The following is a 17,445-nucleotide window of genomic DNA, read 5'->3' as shown; positions in this document are numbered from 1 at the left end:
TATTGCAAAGCAGTGCACAGACTATTGCAAAGCAATGCACAGACTATTGCAAAGCAATGCACAGAGACTATTGCAAAGTAATGCACAGACTATTGCAAAGCAATGCACAGAGACTATTGCAAAGCAATGCACAGACTAATGCAAAGCAATGCACAGAGACTATTGCAAAGCAATGCAGAGAGACTATTGCAAAGCAATGCACATAGACTATTGCAAAGCAGTACACAGATTATTGCAAAGCAATGCACAGACTATTGCAAAGCAATGCACAGAGACTATTGCACAGCAATGCACAGAGATTATTGCAAAGCAATGCACAGACTATTGCAAAGCAATGCACAGCGACTATTGCAAAGCGATGCACAGAGACTATTGCAAAGCAATGCACAGACTATTGCAAAGCAATGCACAGACTTTTGCAAAGCAATGCAAAGAGACTATTGCAAAGCAATGCACAGAGACTATTGCAAAACAATGCACAGACTATTGCAAAGCAATGCACAGACTATTGCAAAGCAATGCACAGAGACTATTGCAAAGTAATGCGAAGACTATTGCAAAGCAATGCACAGAGACTATTGCAAAGCAATGCACAGACTACTGCAAAGCAATGCACAGACTATTGCAAAGCAATGCACAGAGACTAATGCAAAGCAATGCACAGACTATTGCAAAGCAATTCACAGACTATTGCAAAGCAATGCGAAGACTATTGCAAAGCAATGCGAAGACTATTGCAAAGCAATGCACAGACACTATTGCAAAGCAATGCACAGACTATTGCAAAGCAATGCACAGAGACTATTGCGAAGCAATGCACAGACTATTGCAAAGCAATGCACAGAGACTATTGCAAAGCAATGCACAGACTATTGCAAAGCAACGCACAGACCATTGCAAAGCAATGCACAGACTATTGCGAAGCAATGCGAAGACTATTGCAAAGCAATGCAGAGAGACTATTGCAAAGCAATGCTCACACTACTGCAAAGCAATGCACAGACTATTGCAAAGCAATGCACAGAGACTATTGCAAAGCAATGCACAGACTACTGCAAAGCAATGCACAGACTATTGCAAAGCAATGCACAGACTATTGCAAAGCCATGCACAGACACTATTGCAGTGCAATGCACAGAGATTATTGCAAAGCAATGCACAGACTATTGCAAAGCAATGCACAGACTTTTGCAAAGCAATGCAAAGAGACTATTGCAAAGCAATGCAGAGACTATTGCAAAGCAATGCACAGAGACTATTGCAATGCAATTCACATACTACTGCAAAGCAAAGCACAGTCTATTGCAAAGCAATGCACAGAGACTATTGCAAAGCAATGCACAGACTATTGCTAAGCAATGCACAGAGACTATTGCAAAGCAATGTCCAGACTATTGCAAACCAATGCACAGACTATTGCAAAGCAATGCACAGAGACTATTGCAAAGCAATGCACAGACTATTGCAAAGCAATGCACAGAGACTATTGCAAAGCAATGCACAGACTATGCACGGAGACTATTGCAAAGCAATGCACAGACTATTGCAAAGCAATGCACAGAGACTATTGCAAAGCAATGCCCAGACTATTGCAAAGCAATGCACAGACTATTGCAAAGCAATGCACAGAGACTATTGCAAAGCAATGCACAGACTATTGCAAAGCAATGCACAGAGACTATTGCAAAGCAATGCACAGAGACTCTTGCAAAGCAATGCACAGACTATTGCAAAGCAATGCACAGACTATTGCAAAGCAATGCACAGACTATTGCAAAGCAATGCACAGAGACTATTGCAAAGCAATGCACAGACTATTGCAAAGCAATGCACAGACTATTGCAAAGCAATGCACAGAGACTATTGCAAAGCAATGCACAGAGACTATTGCAAAGCAATGCACAGACTATTGCAAAGCAATGCACAGACTATTGCAAAGCAATGCAAAGAGAATATTGCAAAGCAATGCACATACTATTGCAAAGCAATGCACAGACTATTGCAAAGCAATGCACAGAGACTATTGCAAAGTAATGCACAGACTATTGCAAAGCAATACACAGAGACTATTGCAAAGCAGTGCACAGACTATTGCAAAGCAATGCACAGACTATTGCAAAGCAATGCACAGAGACTATTGCACAGCAATGCACAGACTATTGCAAAGCAATGCACAGACTATTGCAAAGCAATGCACAGAGACTATTGCAAAGCAATGCACAGACTATTGCAAAGCAATGCACAGACTATTGCATAGCAATGCACAGAGACTATTGCAAAGCAATGCACAGACTATTGCAAAGCAATGCACTGAGACTATTGCAATGCAATTCACATACTACTGCAAAGCAATGCACAGTCTATTGCAAAGCAATGCACAGAGACTTTTGCAAAGCAATTCACAGACTATTGCTAAGTAATGCACAGAGACTATTGCAAAGCAATGCCCAGACTATTGCAAAGCAATGCACAGACTATTGCAAAGCAATGCACAGAGACTATTGCAAAGCAATGCACAGACTATTGCAAAGCAATGCACAGACTAATGCAAAGCAATGCACAGACTATTGCAAAGCAATGCAAAGAGACTATTGCAAAGCAATGCACAGACTATTGCAAAGCAATGCACAGAGACTATTGCAATGCAGTGCACAGAGACTATTGCAAAGCAATGCACAGACTATTGCAAAGCAATGCGAAGACTATTGCAAAGCAATTCACAGAGACTATTGCAAAGCAATGCACAGAGTCTATTGCAAAGCAATGCACAGACTATTGCAAAGCAATTCACAGACTATTGCAAAGCAATGCGAAGACTATTGCAAAGCAATGCACAGACTATTGCAAAGCAATGCACAGAGACTATTGCAAAGCAGTGCACGGACTATTGCAAAGCAATGCACAGACCATTGCAAAGCAATGCACAGACTATTGCAAAGCAATGCAAAGAGACTATTGCAAAGCAATGCACAGGGACTATTGCAAAGCAATGCACAAAGACTATTGCAAAGCAGTGCACAGACTATTGCAAAGCAATGCACAGACTATTGCAAAGCAATGCACAGACTATTGCAAAGCAATGCACAGACTATTGCAAAGCAATGCACAGAGACTATTGCAAAGCAATGCACAGACTATTGCAAAGCAATGCACAGACTATTGCAAAGCAATGCACAGACTATTGCAAAGCAATGCACAGAGACTATTGCAAAGCAATGCACAGAGACTATTGCAAAGCAATGCACAGACTATTGCAAAGCAATGCACAAAGACTATTGCAAAGCAATGCACAGAGACTATTGCAAAGCAATGCACAGACTATTGCAAAGCAATGCACAGACTATTGCAGAGCAATGCAAAGAGACTATTGCAAAGCAATGCACAGAGACTATTGCAAAGCAGTGCACAGACTATTGCAAAGCAATGCACAGACTATTGCAAAGCAATGCACAGAGACTATTGCAAAGTAATGCACAGACTATTGCAAAGCAATGCACAGAGACTATTGCAAAGCAATGCACAGACTAATGCAAAGCAATGCACAGAGACTATTGCAAAGCAATGCACAGAGACTATTGCAAAGCAATGCACATAGACTATTGCAAAGCAGTACACAGATTATTGCAAAGCAATGCACAGACTATTGCAAAGCAATGCACAGAGACTATTGCACAGCAATGCACAGAGATTATTGCAAAGCAATGCACAGACTATTGCAAAGCAATGCACAGCGACTATTGCAAAGCGATGCACAGAGACTATTGCAAAGCAATGCACAGACTATTGCAAAGCAATGCACAGACTTTTGCAAAGCAATGCAAAGAGACTATTGCAAAGCAATGCACAGAGACTATTGCAAAACAATGCACAGACTATTGCAAAGCAATGCACAGACTATTGCAAAGCAATGCACAGAGACTATTGCAAAGTAATGCGAAGACTATTGCAAAGCAATGCACAGAGACTATTGCAAAGCAATGCACAGACTACTGCAAAGCAATGCACAGACTATTGCAAAGCAATGCACAGAGACTAATGCAAAGCAATGCACAGACTATTGCAAAGCAATTCACAGACTATTGCAAAGCAATGCGAAGACTATTGCAAAGCAATGCGAAGACTATTGCAAAGCAATGCACAGAGACTATTGCAAAGCAATGCACAGACTATTGCAAAGCAATGCACAGAGACTATTGCAAAGCAATGCACAGACTATTGCAAAGCAATGCACAGAGACTATTGCAAAGCAATGCGCAGACTATTGCAAAGCAACTCACAGACCATTGCAAAGCAATGCACAGACTATTGCGAAGCAATGCGAAGACTATTGCAAAGCAATGCACAGAGACTATTGCAAAGCAATGCACACACTACTGCAAAGCAATGCACAGACTATTGCAAAGCAATGCACAGAGACTATTGCAAAGCAATGCACAGACTACTGCAAAGCAATGCACAGACTATTGCAAAGCAATGCACAGACTATTGCAAAGCAATGCACATACACTATTGCAATGCAATGCACAGAGATTATTGCAAAGCAATGCACAGACTATTGCAAAGCAATGCACAGACTATTGCAAAGCAATGCACAGAGACTATTGCAAAGCAATGCACAGACTATTGCAAAGCAATGCACAGAGACTATTGCAAAGCAATGCACAGAGACTATTGCAAAGCAATGCACAGACTATTGCAAAGCAATGCACAGACTATTGCAAAGCAATGCACAGACTATTGCAAAGTAATGCACAGAGACTATTGCAAAGCAATGCACAGACTATTGCAAAGCAATGCACAGACTATTGCAAAGCAATGCACAGAGACTATTGCAAAGCAATGCACAGAGTCTATTGCAAAGCAATTCACAGACTATTGCAAAGCAATTCACAGACTATTGCAAAGCAATGCATAGACTATTGCAAAGCAATGCACAGAGACTATTGCAAAGCAGTGCACGGACTATTGCAAAGCAATGCACAGACCATTGCAAAGCAATGCACAGACTATTGCAAAGCAATGCAAAGAGACTATTGCAAAGCAATGCACAGGGACTATTGCAAAGCAATTCACAAAGACTATTGCAAAGCAGTGCACAGACTATTGCAAAGCAATGCACAGACTATTGCAAAGCAATGCACAGAGACTATTGCAACGCAATGCACAGACTATTGCAAAGCAATGCACAGACTATTGCAAAGCAACGCACAGAGTCTATTGCAAAGCAATGCACAGACCATTGCAAAGCAATGCACAGACTATTGCAAAGCAATGCAAAGAGACTATTGCAAAGCAATGCACAGGGACTATTGCAAAGCAATGCACAAAGACTATTGCAAAGCAGTGCACAGACTATTGCAAAGCAATGTACAGACTATTGCAAAGCAATGCACAGAGACTATTGCAAAGCAATGCACAGACTATTGCAAAGCAATGCACAGACTATTGCAAAGCAATGCACAGAGACTATTGCAAAGCAATGCACAGACTATTGCAAAGCAATGCGAAGACTATTGCAAAGCAATGCACAGAGACTATTGCAAAGCAATGCACAGACTACTGCAAAGCAATGCACAGACTATTGCAAAGCAATGCACAGAGACTAATGCAAAGCAATGCACAGACTACTGCAAAGCAATGCACAGACTATTGCAAAGCAATGCACAGACTATTGCAAAGCAATGCACAGAGACTATTGCAAAGCAATGCACAGACTATTGCAAAGCAATTCACAGAGACTATTGCAAAGCAATGCACAGAGACTATTGCAAAGCAATGCACAGACTATTGCAAAGCAATACACAGAGACTATTGCAAAGCAATGCACAGACTATTGCAAAGCAATGCACAGAGACTATTGCAAAGCAATGCACAGACTATTGCAAAGCAATGAACAGAGACAATTGCAAAGCAATGCACAGAGATTATTGCAAAGCAATGCACAGACTATTGCAAAGCAATGCACAGCGACTATTGCAAAGCAATGCACAGAGACTATTGCAAAGCAATGCACAGACTATTGCAAAGCAATGCACAGACTTTTGCAAAGCAATGCAAAGAGACTATTGCAAAGCAATGCACAGAGACTATTGCAAAACAATGCACAGACTATTGCAAAGCAATGCACAGACTATTGCAAAGCAATGCACAGAGACTATTGCAAAGTAATGCGAAGACTATTGCAAAGCAATGCACAGAGACTATTGCAAAGCAATGCACAGACTACTGCAAAGCAATGCACAGACTATTGCAAAGCAATGCACAGAGACTAATGCAAAGCAATGCACAGACTATTGCAAAGCAATTCACAGACTATTGCAAAGCAATGCGGAGACTATTGCAAAGCAATGCGAAGACTATTGCAAAGCAATGCACAGAGACTATTGCAAAGCAATGCACAGACTATTGCAAAGCAATGCACAGAGACTATTGCAAAGCAATGCACAGACTATTGCAAAGCAATGCACAGAAACTATTGCAAAGCAATGCACAGACTATTGCAAAGCAACGCACAGACCATTGCAAAGCAATGCACAGACTATTGCGAAGCAATGAGAAGACTATTGCAAAGCAATGCACAGAGACTATTGCAAAGCAATGCTCACACTACTGCAAAGCAATGCACAGACTATTGCAAAGCAATGCACAGAGACTATTGCAAAGCAATGCACAGACTACTGCAAAGGAATGCACAGACTATTGCAAAGCAATGCACAGACTATTGCAAAGCCATGCACAGACACTATTGCAATGCAATGCACAGAGATTATTGCAAAGCAATGCACAGACTATTGCAAAGCAATGCACAGAATTTTGCAAAGCAATGCAAAGAGACTATTGCAAAGCAATGCAGAGACTATTGCAAAGCAATGCACAGAGACTATTGCAATGCAATTCACATACTACTGCAAAGCAAAGCACAGTCTATTGCAAAGCAATGCACAGAGACTATTGCAAAGCAATGCACAGACTATTGCTAAGCAATGCACAGAGACTATTGCAAAGCAATGTCCAGACTATTGCAAAGCAATGCACAGACTATTGCAAAGCAATGCACAGAGACTATTGCAAAGCAATGCACAGACTATGCACGGAGACTATTGCAAAGCAATGCACAGACTATTGCAAAGCAATGCACAGAGACTATTGCAAAGCAATGCCCAGACTATTGCAAAGCAATGCACAGACTATTGCAAAGCAATGCACAGAGACTATTGCAAAGCAATGCCCAGACTATTGCAAAGCAATGCACAGAGACTATTGCAAAGCAATGCACAGAGACTCTTGCAAAGCAATGCACAGACTATTGCAAAGCAATGCACAGACTATTGCAAAGCAATGCACAGACTATTGCAAAGCAATGCACAGAGACTATTGCAAAGCAATGCACAGACTATTGCAAAGCAATGCACAGACTATTGCAAAGCAATGCACAGAGACTATTGCAAAGCAATGCACAGAGACTATTGCAAAGCAATGCACAGACTATTGCAAAGCAATGCACAGACTATTGCAAAGCAATGCAAAGAGAATATTGCAAAGCAATGCACATACTATTGCAAAGCAATGCACAGACTATTGCAAAGCAATGCACAGAGACTATTGCAAAGTAATGCACAGACTATTGCAAAGCAATACACAGAGACTATTGCAAAGCAATGCACAGACTAATGCAAAGCAATGCACAGAGACTATTGCAAAGCAATGCACTGAGACTATTGCAAAGCAATGCACATAGACTATTGCAAAGCAGTGCACAGACTATTGCAAAGCAATGCACAGACTATTGCAAAGCAATGCACAGAGACTATTGCACAGCAATGCACAGACTATTGCAAAGCAATGCACAGACTATTGCAAAGCAATGCACAGAGACTATTGCAAAGCAATGCACAGACTATTGCAAAGCAATGCACAGACCATTGCATAGCAATGCACAGAGACTATTGCAAAGCAATGCACAGACTATTGCAAAGCAATGCACAGAGACTATTGCAATGCAATTCACATACTACTGCAAAGCAATGCACAGTCTATTGCAAAGCAATGCACAGAGACTTTTGCACAGCAATTCACAGACTATTCCTAAGTAATGCACAGAGACTATTGCAAAGCAATGCCCAGACTATTGCAAAGCAATGCACAGACTATTGCAAAGCAATGCACAGAGACTATTGCAAAGCAATGCACATACTATTGGAAAGCAATGCACAGACTAATGCAAAGCAATGCACAGACTACTGCAAAGCAATGCACAGACTATTGCAAAGCAATGCACAGAGACTAATGCAAAGCAATGCACAGACTACTGCAAAGCAATGCACAGACTATTGCAAAGCAATGCACAGAGACTATTGCAAAGCAATGCACATACTATTGCAAAGCAATTCACAGAGACTATTGCAAAGCAATGCACAGAGACTATTGCAAAGCAATGCACAGACTATTGCAAAGCAATACACAGAGACTATTGCAAAGCAATGCACAGACTATTGCAAAGCAATGCACAGAGACTATTGCAAAGCAATGCACAGACTATTGCAAAGCAATGAACAGAGACAATTGCAAAGCAATGCACAGAGATTATTGCAAAGCAATGCACAGACTATTGCAAAGCAATGCACAGCGACTATTGCAAAGCAATGCACAGAGACTATTGCAAAGCAATGCACAGACTATTGCAAAGCAATGCACAGACTTTTGCAAAGCAATGCAAAGAGACTATTGCAAAGCAATGCACAGAGACTATTGCAAAACAATGCACAGACTATTGCAAAGCAATCCACAGACTATTGCAAAGCAATGCACAGAGACTATTGCAAAGTAATGCGAAGACTATTGCAAAGCAATGCACAGAGACTATTGCAAAGCAATGCACAGACTACTGCAAAGCAATGCACAGACTATTGCAAAGCAATGCACAGAGACTAATGCAAAGCAATGCACAGACTATTGCAAAGCAACGCACAGACCATTGCAAAGCAATGCACAGACTATTGCGAAGCAATGAGAAGACTATTGCAAAGCAATGCACAGAGACTATTGCAAAGCAATGCTCACACTACTGCAAAGCAATGCACAGACTATTGCAAAGCAATGCACAGAGACTATTGCAAAGCAATGCACAGACTACTGCAAAGGAATGCACAGACTATTGCAAAGCAATGCACAGACTATTGCAAAGCCATGCACAGACACTATTGCAATGCAATGCACAGAGATTATTGCAAAGCAATGCACAGACTATTGCAAAGCAATGCACAGACTTTTGCAAAGCAATGCAAAGAGACTATTGCAAAGCAATGCAGAGACTATTGCAAAGCAATGCACAGAGACTATTGCAATGCAATTCACATACTACTGCAAAGCAAAGCACAGTCTATTGCAAAGCAATGCACAGAGACTATTGCAAAGCAATGCACAGACTATTGCTAAGCAATGCACAGAGACTATTGCAAAGCAATGTCCAGACTATTGCAAAGCAATGCACAGACTATTGCAAAGCAATGCACAGAGACTATTGCAAAGCAATGCACAGACTATGCACGGAGACTATTGCAAAGCAATGCACAGACTATTGCAAAGCAATGCACAGAGACTATTGCAAAGCAATGCCCAGACTATTGCAAAGCAATGCACAGACTATTGCAAAGCAATGCACAGAGACTATTGCAAAGCAATGCCCAGACTATTGCAAAGCAATGCACAGAGACTATTGCAAAGCAATGCACAGAGACTCTTGCAAAGCAATGCACAGACTATTGCAAAGCAATGCACAGACTATTGCAAAGCAATGCACAGACTATTGCAAAGCAATGCACAGAGACTATTGCAAAGCAATGCACAGACTATTGCAAAGCAATGCACAGACTATTGCAAAGCAATGCACAGAGACTATTGCAAAGCAATGCACAGAGACTATTGCAAAGCAATGCACAGACTATTGCAAAGCAATGCACAGACTATTGCAAAGCAATGCAAAGAGAATATTGCAAAGCAATGCACATACTATTGCAAAGCAATGCACAGACTATTGCAAAGCAATGCACAGAGACTATTGCAAAGTAATGCACAGACTATTGCAAAGCAATACACAGAGACTATTGCAAAGCAATGCACAGACTAATGCAAAGCAATGCACAGAGACTATTGCAAAGCAATGCACTGAGACTATTGCAAAGCAATGCACATAGACTATTGCAAAGCAGTGCACAGACTATTGCAAAGCAATGCACAGACTATTGCAAAGCAATGCACAGAGACTATTGCACAGCAATGCACAGACTATTGCAAAGCAATGCACAGACTATTGCAAAGCAATGCACAGAGACTATTGCAAAGCAATGCACAGACTATTGCAAAGCAATGCACAGACCATTGCATAGCAATGCACAGAGACTATTGCAAAGCAATGCACAGACTATTGCAAAGCAATGCACAGAGACTATTGCAATGCAATTCACATACTACTGCAAAGCAATGCACAGTCTATTGCAAAGCAATGCACAGAGACTTTTGCACAGCAATTCACAGACTATTCCTAAGTAATGCACAGAGACTATTGCAAAGCAATGCCCAGACTATTGCAAAGCAATGCACAGACTATTGCAAAGCAATGCACAGAGACTATTGCAAAGCAATGCACAGACTATTGGAAAGCAATGCACAGACTAATGCAAAGCAATGCACAGACTACTGCAAAGCAATGCACAGACTATTGCAAAGCAATGCACAGAGACTAATGCAAAGCAATGCACAGACTACTGCAAAGCAATGCACAGACTATTGCAAAGCAATGCACAGAGACTATTGCAAAGCAATGCACAGACTATTGCAAAGCAATTCACAGAGACTATTGCAAAGCAATGCACAGAGACTATTGCAAAGCAATGCACAGACTATTGCAAAGCAATACACAGAGACTATTGCAAAGCAATGCACAGACTATTGCAAAGCAATGCACAGAGACTATTGCAAAGCAATGCACAGACTATTGCAAAGCAATGAACAGAGACAATTGCAAAGCAATGCACAGAGATTATTGCAAAGCAATGCACAGACTATTGCAAAGCAATGCACAGCGACTATTGCAAAGCAATGCACAGAGACTATTGCAAAGCAATGCACAGACTATTGCAAAGCAATGCACAGACTTTTGCAAAGCAATGCAAAGAGACTATTGCAAAGCAATGCACAGAGACTATTGCAAAACAATGCACAGACTATTGCAAAGCAATCCACAGACTATTGCAAAGCAATGCACAGAGACTATTGCAAAGTAATGCGAAGACTATTGCAAAGCAATGCACAGAGACTATTGCAAAGCAATGCACAGACTACTGCAAAGCAATGCACAGACTATTGCAAAGCAATGCACAGAGACTAATGCAAAGCAATGCACAGACTATTGCAAAGCAATTCACAGACTATTGCAAAGCAATGCGAAGACTATTGCAAAGCAATGCGAAGACTATTGCAAAGCAATGCACAGAGACTATTGCAAAGCAATGCACAGACTATTGCAAAGCAATGCACAGAGACTATTGCAAAGCAATGCACAGACTATTGCAAAGCAATGCACAGAAACTATTGCAAAGCAATGCACAGACTATTGCAAAGCAACGCACAGACCATTGCAAAGCAATGCACAGACTATTGCGAAGCAATGAGAAGACTATTGCAAAGCAATGCACAGAGACTATTGCAAAGCAATGCTCACACTACTGCAAAGCAATGCACAGACTATTGCAAAGCAATGCACAGAGACTATTGCAAAGCAATGCACAGACTACTGCAAAGGAATGCACAGACTATTGCAAAGCAATGCACAGACTATTGCAAAGCCATGCACAGACACTATTGCAATGCAATGCACAGAGATTATTGCAAAGCAATGCACAGACTATTGCAAAGCAATGCACAGACTTTTGCAAAGCAATGCAAAGAGACTATTGCAAAGCAATGCAGAGACTATTGCAAAGCAATGCACAGAGACTATTGCAATGCAATTCACATACTACTGCAAAGCAAAGCACAGTCTATTGCAAAGCAATGCACAGAGACCATTGCAAAGCAATGCACAGACTATTGCTAAGCAATGCACAGAGACTATTGCAAAGCAATGTCCAGACTATTGCAAAGCAATGCACAGACTATTGCAAAGCAATGCACAGAGACTATTGCAAAGCAATGCACAGACTATGCACGGAGACTATTGCAAAGCAATGCACAGACTATTGCAAAGCAATGCACAGAGACTATTGCAAAGCAATGCACAGACTATTGCAAAGCAATGCACAGAGACTATTGCAAAGCAATGCACAGACTATTGCAAAGCAATGCACAGAGACTATTGCAAAGCAATGCACAGAGACTCTTGCAAAGCAATGCACAGACTATTGCAAAGCAATGCACAGACTATTGCAAAGCAATGCACAGACTATTGCAAAGCAATGCACAGAGACTATTGCAAAGCAATGCACAGACTATTGCAAAGCAATGCACAGACTATTGCAAAGCAATGCACAGAGACTATTGCAAAGCAATGCACAGAGACTATTGCAAAGCAATGCACAGACTATTGCAAAGCAATGCACAGACTATTGCAAAGCAATGCAAAGAGAATATTGCAAAGCAATGCACATACTATTGCAAAGCAATGCACAGACTATTGCAAAGCAATGCACAGAGACTATTGCAAAGTAATGCACAGACTATTGCAAAGCAATACACAGAGACTATTGCAAAGCAATGCACAGACTAATGCAAAGCAATGCACAGAGACTATTGCAAAGCAATGCACTGAGACTATTGCAAAGCAATGCACATAGACTATTGCAAAGCAGTGCACAGACTATTGCAAAGCAATGCACAGACTATTGCAAAGCAATGCACAGAGACTATTGCACAGCAATGCACAGACTATTGCAAAGCAATGCACAGACTATTGCAAAGCAATGCACAGAGACTATTGCAAAGCAATGCACAGACTATTGCAAAGCAATGCACAGACCATTGCATAGCAATGCACAGAGACTATTGCAAAGCAATGCACAGACTATTGCAAAGCAATGCACAGAGACTATTGCAATGCAATTCACATACTACTGCAAAGCAATGCACAGTCTATTGCAAAGCAATGCACAGAGACTTTTGCAAAGCAATTCACAGACTATTCCTAAGTAATGCACAGAGACTATTGCAAAGCAATGCCCAGACTATTGCAAAGCAATGCACAGACTATTGCAAAGCAATGCACAGAGACTATTGCAAAGCAATGCACAGACTATTGCAAAGCAATGCACAGACTAATGCAAAGCAATGCACAGACTATTGCAAAGCAATGCAAAGAGACTATTGCAAAGCAATGCACAGACTATTGCAAAGCAATGCACAGAGACTATTGCAATGCAGTGCACAGAGACTATTGCAAAGCAATGCACAGACTATTGCAAAGCAATGTGAAGACTATTGCAAAGCAATTCACAGAGACTATTGCAAAGCAATGCACAGAGCCTATTGCAAAGCAATGCACAGACTATTGCAAAGCAATTCACAGACTATTGCAAAGCAATGCGAAGACTATTGCAAAGCAATGCACAGACTATTGCAAAGCAATGCACAGAGACTATTGCAAAGCAGTGCACGGACTATTGCAAAGCAATGCACAGACCATTGCAAAGCAATGCACAGACTATTGCAAAGCAATGCAAAGAGACTATTGCAAAGCAATGCACAGGGACTATTGCAAAGCAATGCACAAAGACTATTGCAAAGCAGTGCACAGACTATTGCAAAGCAATGCACAGACTATTGCAAAGCAATGCACAGAGACTATTGCAAAGTAATGCGAAGACTATTGCAAAGCAATGCACAGAGACTATTGCAAAGCAATGCACAGACTACTGCAAAGCAATGCACAGACTATTGCAAAGCAATGCACAGAGACTAATGCAAAGCAATGCACAGACTATTGCAAAGCAATTCACAGACTATTGCAAAGCAATGCGAAGACTATTGCATAGCAATGCACAGAGACTATTGCAAAGCAATGCACAGACTATTGCAAAGCAATGCACAGAGACTATTGCAAAGCAATGCACAGACTATTGCAAAGCAATGCACAGAGACTATTGCAAAGCAATGCAAAGAGACTATTGCAAAGCAATGCACAGAGACTATTGCAAAACAATGCACAGACTATTGCAAAGCAATGCACAGACTATTGCAAAGCAATGCACAGAGAATATTGCAAAGTAATGCGAAGACTATTGCAAAGCAATGCACAGAGACTATTGCAAAGCAATGCACAGACTACTGCAAAGCAATGCACAGACTATTGCAAAGCAATGCACAGAGACTAATGCAAAGCAATGCACAGACTATTGCAAAGCAATTCACAGACTATTGCAAAGCAATGCGAAGACTATTGCAAAGCAATGCGAAGACTATTGCAAAGCAATGCACAGAGACTATTGCAAAGCAATGCACAGACTATTGCAAAGCAATGCACAGAGACTATTGCAAAGCAATGCACAGACTATTGCAAAGCAATGCACAGAGACTATTGCAAAGCAATGCACAGACTATTGCAAAGCAACTCACAGACCATTGCAAAGCAATGCACAGACTATTGCGAAGCAATGCGAAGACTATTGCAAAGCAATGCACAGAGACTATTGCAAAGCAATGCACACACTACTGCAAAGCAATGCACAGACTATTGCAAAGCAATGCACAGAGACTATTGCAAAGCAATGCACAGACTACTGCAAAGCAATGCACAGACTATTGCAAAGCAATGCACAGACTATTGCAAAGCAATGCACATACACTATTGCAATGCAATGCACAGAGATTATTGCAAAGCAATGCACAGACTATTGCAAAGCAATGCACAGACTATTGCAAAGCAATGCACAGAGACTATTGCAAAGCAATGCACAGACTATTGCAAAGCAATGCACACAGACCATTGCAAAGCAATGCACAGAGACTATTGCAAAGCAATGCACAGACTATTGCAAAGCAATGCACAGACTATTGCAAAGCAATGCACAGACTATTGCAAAGTAATGCACAGAGACTATTGCAAAGCAATGCACAGACTATTGCAAAGCAATGCACAGACTATTGCAAAGCAATGCACAGAGACTATTGCAAAGCAATGCACAGAGTCTATTGCAAAGCAATTCACAGACTATTGCAAAGCAATGCGAAGACTATTGCAAAGCAATGCATAGACTAGTGCAAAGCAATGCACAGAGACTATTGCAAAGCAGTGCACGGACTATTGCAAAGCAATGCACAGACCATTGCAAAGCAATGCACAGACTATTGCAAAGCAATGCAAAGAGACTATTGCAAAGCAATGCACAGCGACTATTGCAAAGCAATGCACAGAGACTATTGCAAAGCAATGCACAGACTATTGCAAAGCAATGCACAGACTTTTGCAAAGCAATGCAAAGAGACTATTGCAAAGCAATGCACAGAGACTATTGCAAAACAATGCACAGACTATTGCAAAGCAATCCACAGACTATTGCAAAGCAATGCACAGAGACTATTGCAAAGTAATGCGAAGACTATTGCAAAGCAATGCACAGAGACTATTGCAAAGCAATGCACAGACTACTGCAAAGCAATGCACAGACTATTGCAAAGCAATGCACAGAGACTAATGCAAAGCAATGCACAGACTATTGCAAAGCAATTCACAGACTATTGCAAAGCAATGCGAAGACTATTGCAAAGCAATGCGAAGACTATTGCAAAGCAATGCACAGAGACTATTGCAAAGCAATGCACAGACTATTGCAAAGCAATGCACAGAGACTATTGCAAAGCAATGCACAGACTATTGCAAAGCAATGCACAGAAACTATTGCAAAGCAATGCACAGACTATTGCAAAGCAACGCACAGACCATTGCAAAGCAATGCACAGACTATTGCGAAGCAATGAGAAGACTATTGCAAAGCAATGCACAGAGACTATTGCAAAGCAATGCTCACACTACTGCAAAGCAATGCACAGACTATTGCAAAGCAATGCACAGAGACTATTGCAAAGCAATGCACAGACTACTGCAAAGGAATGCACAGACTATTGCAAAGCAATGCACAGACTATTGCAAAGCCATGCACAGACACTATTGCAATGCAATGCACAGAGATTATTGCAAAGCAATGCACAGACTATTGCAAAGCAATGCACAGACTTTTGCAAAGCAATGCAAAGAGACTATTGCAAAGCAATGCAGAGACTATTGCAAAGCAATGCACAGAGACTATTGCAATGCAATTCACATACTACTGCAAAGCAAAGCACAGTCTATTGCAAAGCAATGCACAGAGACCATTGCAAAGCAATGCACAGACTATTGCTAAGCAATGCACAGAGACTATTGCAAAGCAATGTCCAGACTATTGCAAAGCAATGCACAGACTATTGCAAAGCAATGCACAGAGACTATTGCAAAGCAATGCACAGACTATGCACGGAGACTATTGCAAAGCAATGCACAGACTATTGCAAAGCAATGCACAGAGACTATTGCAAAGCAATGCCCAGACTATTGCAAAGCAATGCACAGACTATTGCAAAGCAATGCACAGAGACTATTGCAAAGCAATGCACAGACTATTGCAAAGCAATGCACAGAGACTATTGCAAAGCAATGCACAGAGACTCTTGCAAAGCAATGCACAGACTATTGCAAAGCAATGCACAGACTATTGCAAAGCAATGCACAGACTATTGCAAAGCAATGCACAGAGACTATTGCAAAGCAATGCACAGACTATTGCAAAGCAATGCACAGACTATTGCAAAGCAATGCACAGAGACTATTGCAAAGCAATGCACAGAGACTATTGCAAAGCAATGCACAGACTATTGCAAAGCAATGCACAGACTATTGCAAAGCAATGCAAAGAGAATATTGCAAAGCAATGCACATACTATTGCAAAGCAATGCACAGACTATTGCAAAGCAATGCACAGAGACTATTGCAAAGTAATGCACAGACTATTGCAAAGCAATACACAGAGACTATTGCAAAGCAATGCACAGACTAATGCAAAGCAATGCACAGAGACTATTGCAAAGCAATGCACTGAGACTATTGCAAAGCAATGCACATAGACTATTGCAAAGCAGTGCACAGACTATTGCAAAGCAATGCACAGACTATTGCAAAGCAATGCACAGAGACTATTGCACAGCAATGCACAGACTATTGCAAAGCAATGCACAGACTATTGCAAAGCAATGCACAGAGACTATTGCAAAGCAATGCACAGACTATTGCAAAGCAATGCACAGACCATTGCATAGCAATGCACAGAGACTATTGCAAAGCAATGCACAGACTATTGCAAAGCAATGCACAGAGACTATTGCAATGCAATTCACATACTACTGCAAAGCAATGCACAGTC

Source organism: Lissotriton helveticus, assembly GCF_964261635.1.
Source record: "Lissotriton helveticus chromosome 1_1 unlocalized genomic scaffold, aLisHel1.1 SUPER_1_unloc_6, whole genome shotgun sequence".
Lineage (NCBI taxonomy): Eukaryota > Metazoa > Chordata > Amphibia > Caudata > Salamandridae > Lissotriton > Lissotriton helveticus.
The sequence above is the reverse complement of the archived record's forward strand: the minus strand, read 5'-3'. Positions refer to the sequence as shown.